The sequence below is a fragment of the Cupressus sempervirens genome, chromosome 5, assembly GCF_028749045.1.
Source record: "Cupressus sempervirens isolate cs-2001-9-10 chromosome 5, ASM2874904v1, whole genome shotgun sequence".
NCBI classification, from domain to species: Eukaryota; Viridiplantae; Streptophyta; class Pinopsida; order Cupressales; family Cupressaceae; genus Cupressus; species Cupressus sempervirens.
This window is the reverse complement of record NC_143122.1, coordinates 679,798,107-679,808,676: the sequence shown is the minus strand read 5'-3', so window position 1 is coordinate 679,808,676 and position 10,570 is coordinate 679,798,107. Positions and strand designations below refer to the sequence as shown.

At 36.3% G+C, this 10,570-nt stretch overlaps 1 long non-coding RNA gene and 1 pseudogene across 3 annotated transcripts; one reads left to right on the top strand and one right to left on the bottom strand.

Annotated features, from left to right (window-relative positions):
* The first annotated feature begins 1,194 nt into the window (after positions 1-1,194).
* Positions 1,195-10,322, top strand: LOC149557771 (uncharacterized). Of its 2 annotated transcripts, XR_016364906.1 has the most exons (4): positions 1,195-1,882; positions 7,260-7,425; positions 8,520-8,657; positions 8,779-10,322. It is a non-coding gene; the product is annotated as an uncharacterized LOC149557771 (long non-coding RNA). The 2 variants fall into 2 exon arrangements; XR_016364907.1 differs by lacking the exon at positions 7,260-7,425.
* LOC149557772 (dehydrodolichyl diphosphate synthase CPT3 pseudogene) lies at positions 3,096-9,795 on the bottom strand (annotated as a pseudogene). Its single transcript, XR_016364905.1, has 2 exons — positions 8,882-9,795; positions 3,096-3,813 (listed from the first exon to the last, which is right to left on the bottom strand). The product of XR_016364905.1 is annotated as a dehydrodolichyl diphosphate synthase CPT3 pseudogene (transcript).
* Positions 10,323-10,570: the final 248 nt, after the last annotated feature.

The following is a 10,570-nucleotide window of genomic DNA, read 5'->3' as shown; positions in this document are numbered from 1 at the left end:
TCAGAGACTTCTTTTCAGATGATGTATATATGTTATCATGTATTCTGTTGTACAGTATCTATTTTCACATACCCTGCGACATGTGCAGTGGATGCTATTGATTGGATGTACTTTCATTGTATTGTTTATACTTATGCATTTGCTTATGCGACTATGTATCTGTTATTCCTTTATGATCTTGAGACATTGTACTTGAAACTTAAACTAATTAATTTAAGATTATTAAATGTGACTCAACGTAAAGGAACCTTTGAGGAATTGAAACTATATCTGTAATTGCAAATGTGTATTTGTTGTGTATGTTCATATTGCTTCCGCATTAATGTTATCTTGATGTTGTTTAAACTTCAAAAAAAAAATAGTTCAGTAAACATTGTAACATGTTAGGTTTATTTCTCTTGGGTTCTCGAGCGGGGCGTTACAGCTAACCATTTGAGCTCGATAGACTCTATCTTTTGTTTTCCTGATCAACTGAGCTCGGTAGACTCTGTAATTCTCTTTGCTAACCATCTGAGCTTGGTAGACTTTGCCTTTTTCTTTGTTGACCAACTGAGCTTGGTAGACTCTGTCTGATAACTGATATGACATTTGTGTAACATCAAAGACAACACACAATTGAACAATTGTATCCAACAGATGTGAGGCTAGGATTGGGAACATGGGAATTGTTATGGGGGTTGGGACAACCAAAAGAGATTTTGGCCCATCATTCTACTGGAAGCTTTGTGAGCCATTGTGGGTGGAGTTGAATTTAGGAAGGAATGGACAACAGATTGCCTCAGATTGCTCTGCTTGTGCAATTGGATTTGGCCATTGATGCTCAAGCCCTACTATTTAAATGGATTTGGAGGATGAAAATTGGATCTGGGTGCTCAAGACCTACCAGTTAAATTGCCATGAAGTGCCACCTCCTTTCATCAGCGTTTCTTATGCTCTTAAACTCTAGAATCAACAGAAGCTTCCACACTTCTAGAAAAATCGCAAGACATTTTATATTATAATTCAAAAGACTTTGTTGGTTTAAAAAAATTATAGATTTATTTGTAACAAAAACTATTTTTCTCCCTACTATTTTTGCACTTAACTAATGGAATTAAAGATAAATAACTTTTTTAATACTTTACAGATATACATGAATGTATACACATTAGTAATGTATATATGTTAAAAAAATCATTGAATGCCATTGGCTGAATTATGGAGGAATTAATTGATTATAGGCATTGAACGACAGCGTATGTATCTGCCTACGGCAGGAACTAATAATCAGAATAGCGTGTGAAGTATACTGGTATTACTGGTACTTCGCGGTGTGTATCGAAGCCATTCTTATCCGAGAAAAGACGGCTGGACTTCTGGATACAGGTAGCAGCAATGATACAGGGGAGTTGCAAGAGCAAGGTTCTCGATAATCAGGGATTCAAAATTTACATTGAACAAGTATGGTTTCAATTCAGGGTTTTTGCTTTGGAGTTTTTATAGCATTTTTGCGGCCTCATCCACAAACGCAATGCAATGCAAAGCCAAGGTATTTTATTGAATAGATGATGGATTCATGGAAGAGTTACAGGAATGGTGGTCAGCAGTTCGAGGGGCAACAAGAATGAAAGAATAATGGCTGAAGGAAGGTATGGATGCATTTGACAGGGCCGAGCCCTAATTTGAAGTAGAGACGATGATACTTGTAGCGGCGAGTCTTGTGGGTTGTGGACCTTAGGGCCTGGGCCATACTTCTCTGCGGAGGCCGAACCCCTCTTTCGTTATATATTTCCATTTTGAAAATGAACTCCGAGGCAAATCAAACGGGCAGGTGTGATGCCAGACCCGTTATCGTTTTCCAGCATCGTTCCAGCTCCTGTCATCAGCGGAACTTTGAAACACGGTATGGACATGCATCAAAGCATTATGGATGAGGATTTTATTCAGTGGCTTTTGGTAGACATGTATCTAAAATGTAGAATCTTCGATACTGTAGAGAATTTTGTAGGTAATAGTTAACCTTATAGAAGAAACTTTGCAGATAGTTTCTATCCATATTCTAATTTTAACTTTTATCCTGTTTACAAAAACTATACTACAAGTTTACGAATATAATTGGTGATTTTAAACAATATTTATTCATAAGTTGTTCAAATAATTTTTTTATGGATTTGGGTTTGAGGTCTAGTTCGATTGGCCAGAATTTCTTGTGGTAAAGCACGTCACAAGGTGTAGTCTCTTCCCTGCCCATGTGATATTGGAGGACATGTTGTGCAAGCTGCCACTTATAACTGAGTGCTATACCCAATTTCTACATTCTAAAAGAAATTATGTGAATTCTTATAGGTTCGATTATTTAAGAAGCTTGATAGTGTTTAGACTGATTATAGCGAACCTCATTGTAAGAGGACAGTGTGCTTTGATTATGATTGTTCTGCTTCTAATAGTCCTATTTCAATAATATTCTAATGTTTACTATTATGTATGTTACTTGGCATGAAGGCAGCGGTTGATAGTCGATAGGTTATGTTTTTGTTATAGTGTGATAGGGTTTTGGCTCAAGCTTGTTCTATCACTGGATAACTCCAGTTACATATGGGTTAGATGTTTTCATTCTCACCCCAAGCTGTTCCTTAATATGATGTTTTTAAAATGAACTGGGCAGTTCTGGTTTTCTAGGACTGTGAATTAGTCTCAAATTGCCATTGACAATCTTGCTCCGCACTAAGAAGTTCATCTTTTAACAGCTAAGCTAAATTAAAATAGAGGAATCAATTGCTGCTGATAATGCTCTCAGGTTAAAAATATCAATGATATATCACTCTTCAAAATACTACATGATATAAGGAACGTAGGAAAGGACATCTATAATTGTTTAGATGCCTCTTATTCAGAACCGATTTATACCATAAAATGGGTCTCCACTAGTACGTAGATCATAGATGGAAAATTAGGACTTGGCAAATACTCGCCAAGCTCCCCCACCCTCTACCAAAAAAAAGGAAACATTCGGCCGGTTCTTGAAAAATTTTGGGAACTAAAAAACAGCTTAAATATAATTAAAAATGCATTTTTGGCGAAATTCAATGAGAAGATACATCCAATGAGATAATTAATGAGAACACAAAAGAATCAACCAGAGTTTAGATATATATAAATGCAAAGTGGGTAGAAAATCACATTCTCATGAAGAATGTGGATGGCTAGAAACAAAATAGCAAATAATTTCTACAAAATTAGAAGTAAATACATCATCACAATTCCCTCTTCCTCTTCCCAACTCTACTAGCAAATAAGGGAGAGGGTCTAGTCCTAGAAGTGGAACCCTATGCTGGGCATGATTGTGCCTCCTCACTTGGTATCTCTGCTGACCTGCTTTCCATCTTGGATGCATCTCCTTCTGCCTCTAGCAGTGGCAACGACTGCTTGTTTGACTCCTCATCGTCCTCCTCCTCCTCAATGTCAATCAATGTGAAATCCAATACACTCCCCTCCTTCTTCATGGCCTGCCTCTCCAAATCAGCGATGCTATCTTCTATAAACAATGGAGGCTGTTCCTGTGCTGTCAAATCGAAGTAAGGATCTATATTGGTTAAATCAATTGAACCAGCTACTGCTTCCTGTACCTTTTTATGTGCAACTTAAGATTATATTGCACATAAACAGGGTCATTGAGGTATTTTTGGGCTAACTTGTTTCTCTTCTTTGTGTGGATGGACTCAAATAAGCTCCAATTGCACTCACAATAAGATGAACTACAAGGCTGGCACAAGATTTCTGAGAGCAAATTGCTTTAGATTGGGGTATTTCCACCCCAACTTTGCCACCAGTCATCTGCAAAATGAAATATTAAGATGTTATAAGCAATGAGAATAGAGAAAACACAATTTACCAAATAACAAAATTGCAAATGTTTTACAGTTTACCTGGGGTCAGGAGGTTGAATTACATAGTCTATACAACTTATAGGGTAAGTAAGGGTTACCCTGTTCCAGCACGAAGGGCATCATAGGCCAGTTTGACATTCTAGCTATGTTTAGAATTTTAAAGTTCATGAGCATTACCTCAACCTTTTAATTCATAAAGACAATCAAAATCTGGCCTGCAGATGCTGACTGAAGAACTTGTTTTTCCTTATTTTTGCAGTAAACTACTTTCCACTTCTAGCCCAAAATCACCCCTAACGCATGGAATAATGCATGGAATACCACTTAAGAGTGGCTGAGATATGGTAATTAAGCAATCAAAATATTGAGCCAAACACAAAGAAATTCTGTGCACGGATGACTCCTTCAATGCAAGCACAAATTTCGAGGCCTTTTCTCTAAGAATACAGCCAATGGCTCTTTTCTTTAGCAGAGTTGTATTTTGCTTGAAATTTAAAGTGGCAATTCCATATAATCTTTTTCCCTGAATATAAATACTGTGATATATATTCTAGCCAAGGATGAGGCAGCTTTTGGGGCTGGCTTTATTAAGCTCCTGTGTGACTTTCAAGATTGTTCTGTATTCAATAGCCAAGCAGGCCTTTAGTAATTAGACTGGCAGCCTGTGATTTGTTAATGAAGTTTTGAGACAGTTTTTTGGTTTCCACGATAGATCCTACTCCAGAATTCTAGATTTAAGCTTTTCACTTTTCAGAGTCTAAAGTCTGTTGTTTCTCTTTAGGCTGGATTACATTATGCTTATATAAGCTATTTGCTTTTCAAGTCCGTTTCACATTTTGGTTAGTATCTGCCACTTCTACCTGACTTGGCTAATCAGAATTGCATATGACAGAAACTTTTGAATCTGCTATGTAAAGGATTTGAAGTGATATATGTGCTCTCTCCCGACACCCTATAAACTGTTAACATGTCCATACTTTGGAAATCTATATCGTTGGAGCTGGCTGCAATTCTCTATGAAATGGTTTTATGATCCCTCAAAGTTTAATGTATGTTGTACTGCTCTATTGTAAAGGCAATTTTAGTGCACTTGATTGCGCTGGGCTCCGCAAGAATAAGAATAATTTTAAACAATGAAGATGACCATTGACAGTCGACCAATTACTTATTTCGTATTCCAAATTAAGCAGTTGAAAACAGCGAATTACAACACACAGGAGCACAGAACTGGCACAAAAATACCCGATATAGTGGACATAATCACAGAAGATCGAAGGCCATGCACTAGTCAACTAATATAAATACCCAAGATTAAGGTAGTTTAATTATAATAGTTACTAATTTTATTTTTATTTTTCCTTTTCCCTCTGCTATTATTCCGGACTTCCTTTGCTCTTTTTAATGTCATAGAAAATCTCAATATAGCTTCTTTGAGATATGCACCAGTTGCATCTTCCATTTCAGATTTCATGCAGGCTCAATTGGATGTTTCTTGCCCAAAACATGTGTATTCTTTGTTTCCTTTTTTGCTCTCTTTGAACTATCTAATTTGTTCAGAGATAATTTCTTGCAAATCATTTGCCTCCCAGCCCTCTAACTGACCCCATGTATTTTTTTATTTAATGGATTCGTTGATACCAGAGCGTACATATTATTCTATTACGCAACAATATATACATCAAAATGAACGTGAAGGAGATCCAGGGTTGAGCTTCATCGTGATCTATTATGGAATATATGAGACCAAGGACATTTTGTCTAAATGCATCAGAAATCCCGTAGCAAGGATATACCCAGTAAAACAGAGGGACGATTCCTAGGATCTCTAATAACAAAAAGTTTAGCCCTCAAATACTGGAAAATGCTAATTCCAACTACCCATAAATGTTTGTTTTCCTCTTCAAAATGCCTTACGCCTGCCAAAACCTATGATGTAGGAACCAAACCACTATTGATTCTAGAGATGTAAGAACAAGAGAACATACCTATGATTACAAAATAGCTACATAAACATCCTTAACAGCTTCATCTTCATCTTCAGGTGTGTGTCTTTGCCCTGATCCTGCTGATAGTTTGTACGAACAATAGAACTTATTTTAGCATATGTTTACATGCAAAAGTAAAATTATATCCAAATATAGAGGCAATCAACGTACCCATTGCGCATTAAAGTGCGATGGTTAGTTTAACCCTGCTTTTGAAGACGGGATAGGGGGCAATGTGGAAAAAATAATGTTAAATACCTGGAGAAACAAATAAAGTTTGTATGTAAAGTGCAGAGTTGGTGAAAGGTTCAAAACAACTGATCGTTAAAATTAATTTGCTATTACTAAATACTTGTGAACTTGGTCCACGAGAAAGGACTGACTTACAATTGCCGGGAGCTTTAAGAAGTAGGTGTGAGCCAAAATTTACTTTCTTTCTTCTCTGACAAAGAGAATCTGTTTTGCAGGTGTATCCATTATTCTCATGAAGATGGCCTCATTTAGGTGTATCTAATATTATTTAACACAAGGATTAATGCCGTTTTTGGTCTTTTAAATTATTACATTTGGAAGTTTTAAAATTAAAGGACGGTAAAAATTTATTAAATCAAAAAGAGGATCTAAAAGGAGAGTTCAGGAAGGAGCTCTGCCTTGATCAACAATGTCACCAAAATCATGAGACAGATCTAGGGGAAGCTGCCCCCTATCCATAATATTTTAAACCTGAGCATGTTCAGAAGCCCATTTAGCCAAACAATCAGTGGCTCTGTTCCACTCTCGGAGAATGTAAGCAAAACTAACAGACTCCATAGAAGTATAAAAGAAAAGAGTCTGATTAACAACTGAAGCCAATTGCCGCCAACATTGGAAGTGCTTGCAAAGAAAGTAAGTTCACAACCACTTGAAAGTCAGACTCACAGATAATCTTACTTTGAAAGTTTTATTAATTAAACAATGTTTATTTTCTTAAAAAACTGATCCTATCGTCATGTTTGATCAAACAATCATTTGTTGACAAAGTTTTTTTTTTTCCTTTAAAGAATTCTTAGTTCTCATGTTTCTTGCTCTCGTTTTCAGTTAGCCTCTCCAGTTTCTCCTGCATCAAATTCACGTGGGTCTCAACTTCCTCCTTTGACCGCTTGAAGTTCTTATGCTGAAAGTACAGTCACATATTTTATCCCCAATTCAAAACAGTCCTCAGAGTATGCATCAGGCAATTATAACCAAATTCATGCCCCTTCAATTTCATCATTTTTCTTTTCGCTGAGTAACTCCTATTGCCATCAGTTATATTTCCAACATGCTCTGAATGATTGCTATACCGAATATTTAATGAAGTGCTATCTTGAAAGCATATATGAATGAAGGATTTGAAGGCTGAATTGCTGCCATTGTTTCTGGTCTGCAGCAATTCCTTTGCACACAGAAACAAATAGAGATCTATGGGGAAAAACAATTTGGACGCAGGGAACCTTTTTACGGATTTCCCATCCCAAGACTGGTTGTCTTATGTCCCTCTCACACGTCATTGTCTAGCTGGGAAATTGATTTGAATTCCTCCCCGACACAATATGGTAAGTGGATTTTATACGGTTTTTCCACAAGCGGCTTCAGGTGTGTTCATCTTGCTGTCTTTGGCTTGCTTTCTAATTTGTATGAACAATAAAACGTATTTTAGTACAAAAAGAAAATTATATTTAACTATGGAGGCAACAGACGTATTGACTTTGAAGTGCGATTGTTAGTTTAGCCCCTGCTTTTGAAGAAGAGATGGGGGCATACCGATGAAATGCGGGAAAGAAATAATGTTAAAATACCTAGAAAGTCAGATACAGTTTCTAGAAACTGTGGTGTTGGTGAGCGCTTCAATAACAGCTGGTCATTGAAAACTAATTCGGTATTAGTAAATCCTTGTGGACCTGTCTAGGAGAGAGGACTGACTGACAATTGCCAGGACATCTAAGAAGAGTAGGTGTAAACTAAAATATACTGTCCTTTATGAGAGAGAATCTCTTTCACAGCTGTATCTTTTCTGCTTGAGAAGTTGACAAGATTAGTACATCTGGTTTTATCAATTGCACAAATTTTATAATGCATACAGTAGTTTACTTTCTAATTATTCGATTTTGTCATGGAGATGAACTTGTTTAGGTGTATTAACCAAGCAATTTATGTTTTTCTAATCTGTATACTGCAATCAAAGTTGCAAAGATGAAGGGAGGATGAAGGTCACATAGGGGACCTCTTCCCCATATAACATTATTAATTTGAAGCTACAGAAACTAAATAATCAACTCAATCAACAAAGGGATCACGTAGATGCCACTATGGGGGATTTGAACATAAAAATCCAAAACCAAAATCTTATGACTTTGCCATTTGAACACAACGCCATTGACATTAAGAAGATAAATTTTTATTTAAAAAAACTATTATTTCTGATATTAAATTTAATTGAGTTTAGTTCCAAAACTTGTATAATTTTCTCAGTTTTTTAATTCATCTACTCAATTTAAGCCAGACTTTCTCCATAGGGATTTATTTTGTTTTAAGAAGGCAACCTGACTGTTAACCAGATTTCCTTTCAACTATTTTTTTCTTAAGAAGTTTTTGAACAAATTCTTTTCCTATATTTGATAGAAGGTCTATAATTGGAAAATGATTTCAGTGAGGAGTCGAGAGTAGAATGAGTCAATGCAGTTCTGTTCACATATAGAAAGTTTACACTCGAACAGCTTGGCTGTAAACAGCCTGTAACGTGACTCCAACAAACCCGCACTTTGCCGAAGACACTAAAAAAATATATGTAAGCTGATTTTTACAATTCATAATTTGATTTATTTCTAGATTCCTAGTAGATTAGACTGTGTAACAGTTTTTGAATCAACATTACAGACTATACAACTTATCTGTCAAATTTGTCACAGTACAATCCTTCACATTTGGTGCAAATGGCTATGGAAAGGAAGATCGAAATTTTCAGGAAGAAAATTATTCAGGTGAAAAATGCATTTGAAAATACAATTTTACCTGAGAGAAATTGTTGTATTGTTTACACGAATTCCACACTAAAACCAATACAATCAGTCATGGTGTTGATGAGGAACAAGCGTAAGCAGTTGATCTTTTCGCTTATGTAGAAATGGGTAAGCTCTCTGATATTCCAAAACAGCCCTGACAAGGTGCCTGAAGGAGAACTCGGGCCAGAGGAGTGGAGTAGCATAGAGAAAAGAAAAGGAAGTCTGCCAGAGAAGAAAGTTGCTAAGTCTTGTCTCTCCTGAAGTCCTAATCAAAAGCTCTGGGTCTGGACAATCAGATGTATACAGATGTTTTGCAATATCCTCTTCACTAATCTTTTTTTGAACCAAATCCCCTGCCTTAATAACCCCTTCAACAGCCATGACAATCTCTTGCGTACCAGTATAAGGAGCACAGATATTCAGAACGGCCCTCTCATTATTTCTAGAGAAAGCCATGGCTCTTTCTGCAGCTTCTCTTACTTGCAGGGGAAAAAGGTTCAAATCTCCCATAATTTGCACACGAATTCCATATGTATTAACCATGCTCTCCTTTTCAATGAGTAGCTCCAGTTTCTCCTGCATCAAATTCATGAGTGTCTCAACTTCCTCCTTCGAACGCTTGAAGTTCTCAATACTGAAAGCATAAACAGTCACATATTTTATCCCCAATTCATAACAATCTCTTAGAGTGTGCATCAGATTGTTATACCCAAATTCATGCCCCTTCAGTTTCTTCATCTTTCTTTTCATTGCATATCTCCTATTACCATCCATTATAATTGCGACATGCTCTGGAACAGAGCCTACAGAAACAACCCATATTACAAAACGTCTCAATAGTTGGTATACTAGATTTCTAACATAGGTAGTGCTGTCTTGAAAGCATGGATGGACGAAGGGTTCGAAGGCTGAATATGCTGGCATTGTTGCTGGTTTGCAGCAATTTCTTTACATAGAGAAACAAATAGAGATCTATGGGAAAAAACTTATGGGCCTAGGGAGGGACGTCTTTACTGATTGCTCAAAAGACTGGTTGCCTAACGGCCCTCTTACACGTTATTCTTGTCTTGATGTGCTCACCAACCTACTCTGGTCGGAGTGAATTCTAAACAATGTTTCCACAGGCATATAGTTTTATACGAGGGTCAAAATTATATATTTTTTGAGCAAATATATATATTGGGAAAAAAATTATAATATTGTTTATTAGCAGAAGGGAGATCTGAAGTTCTAAATTCTGGGACACGTAAGTTTTTGTGAGAGATTTTATAATACTCTTTGTCGTGAGGTTATTGGCCTGCATGACGAAGTAGTATTCAGCGCTTTGTTATAATATTCATATGACAATATAATTTGGTGTCAAATGTGGATTAGTTAATCGGAAGTAGGTACCCGGCAACAGCCGACCGATCTACTTTTTGAAGGACTTTAATATAAAGTTTAGTTATTGATATGCGGGCATAAGCTTTAAATCTTATTATTTGAGAGCTATAGACTAGTGGATATTCATTTTATAACATTCTTGGTGTCCTTTCTTATGGTATAAAGGGTTTATGCCTAGCAAGGCATGATATTGGTAGGTTTATTTAAAACCATTTTTCATCATATATCTTTGATTGATCAATTTTAATACTATTTTTTATTAGCTTGTTTTGAAATAATAATATGTTCAAGGTAATATATTTCTACTTTTTTATTT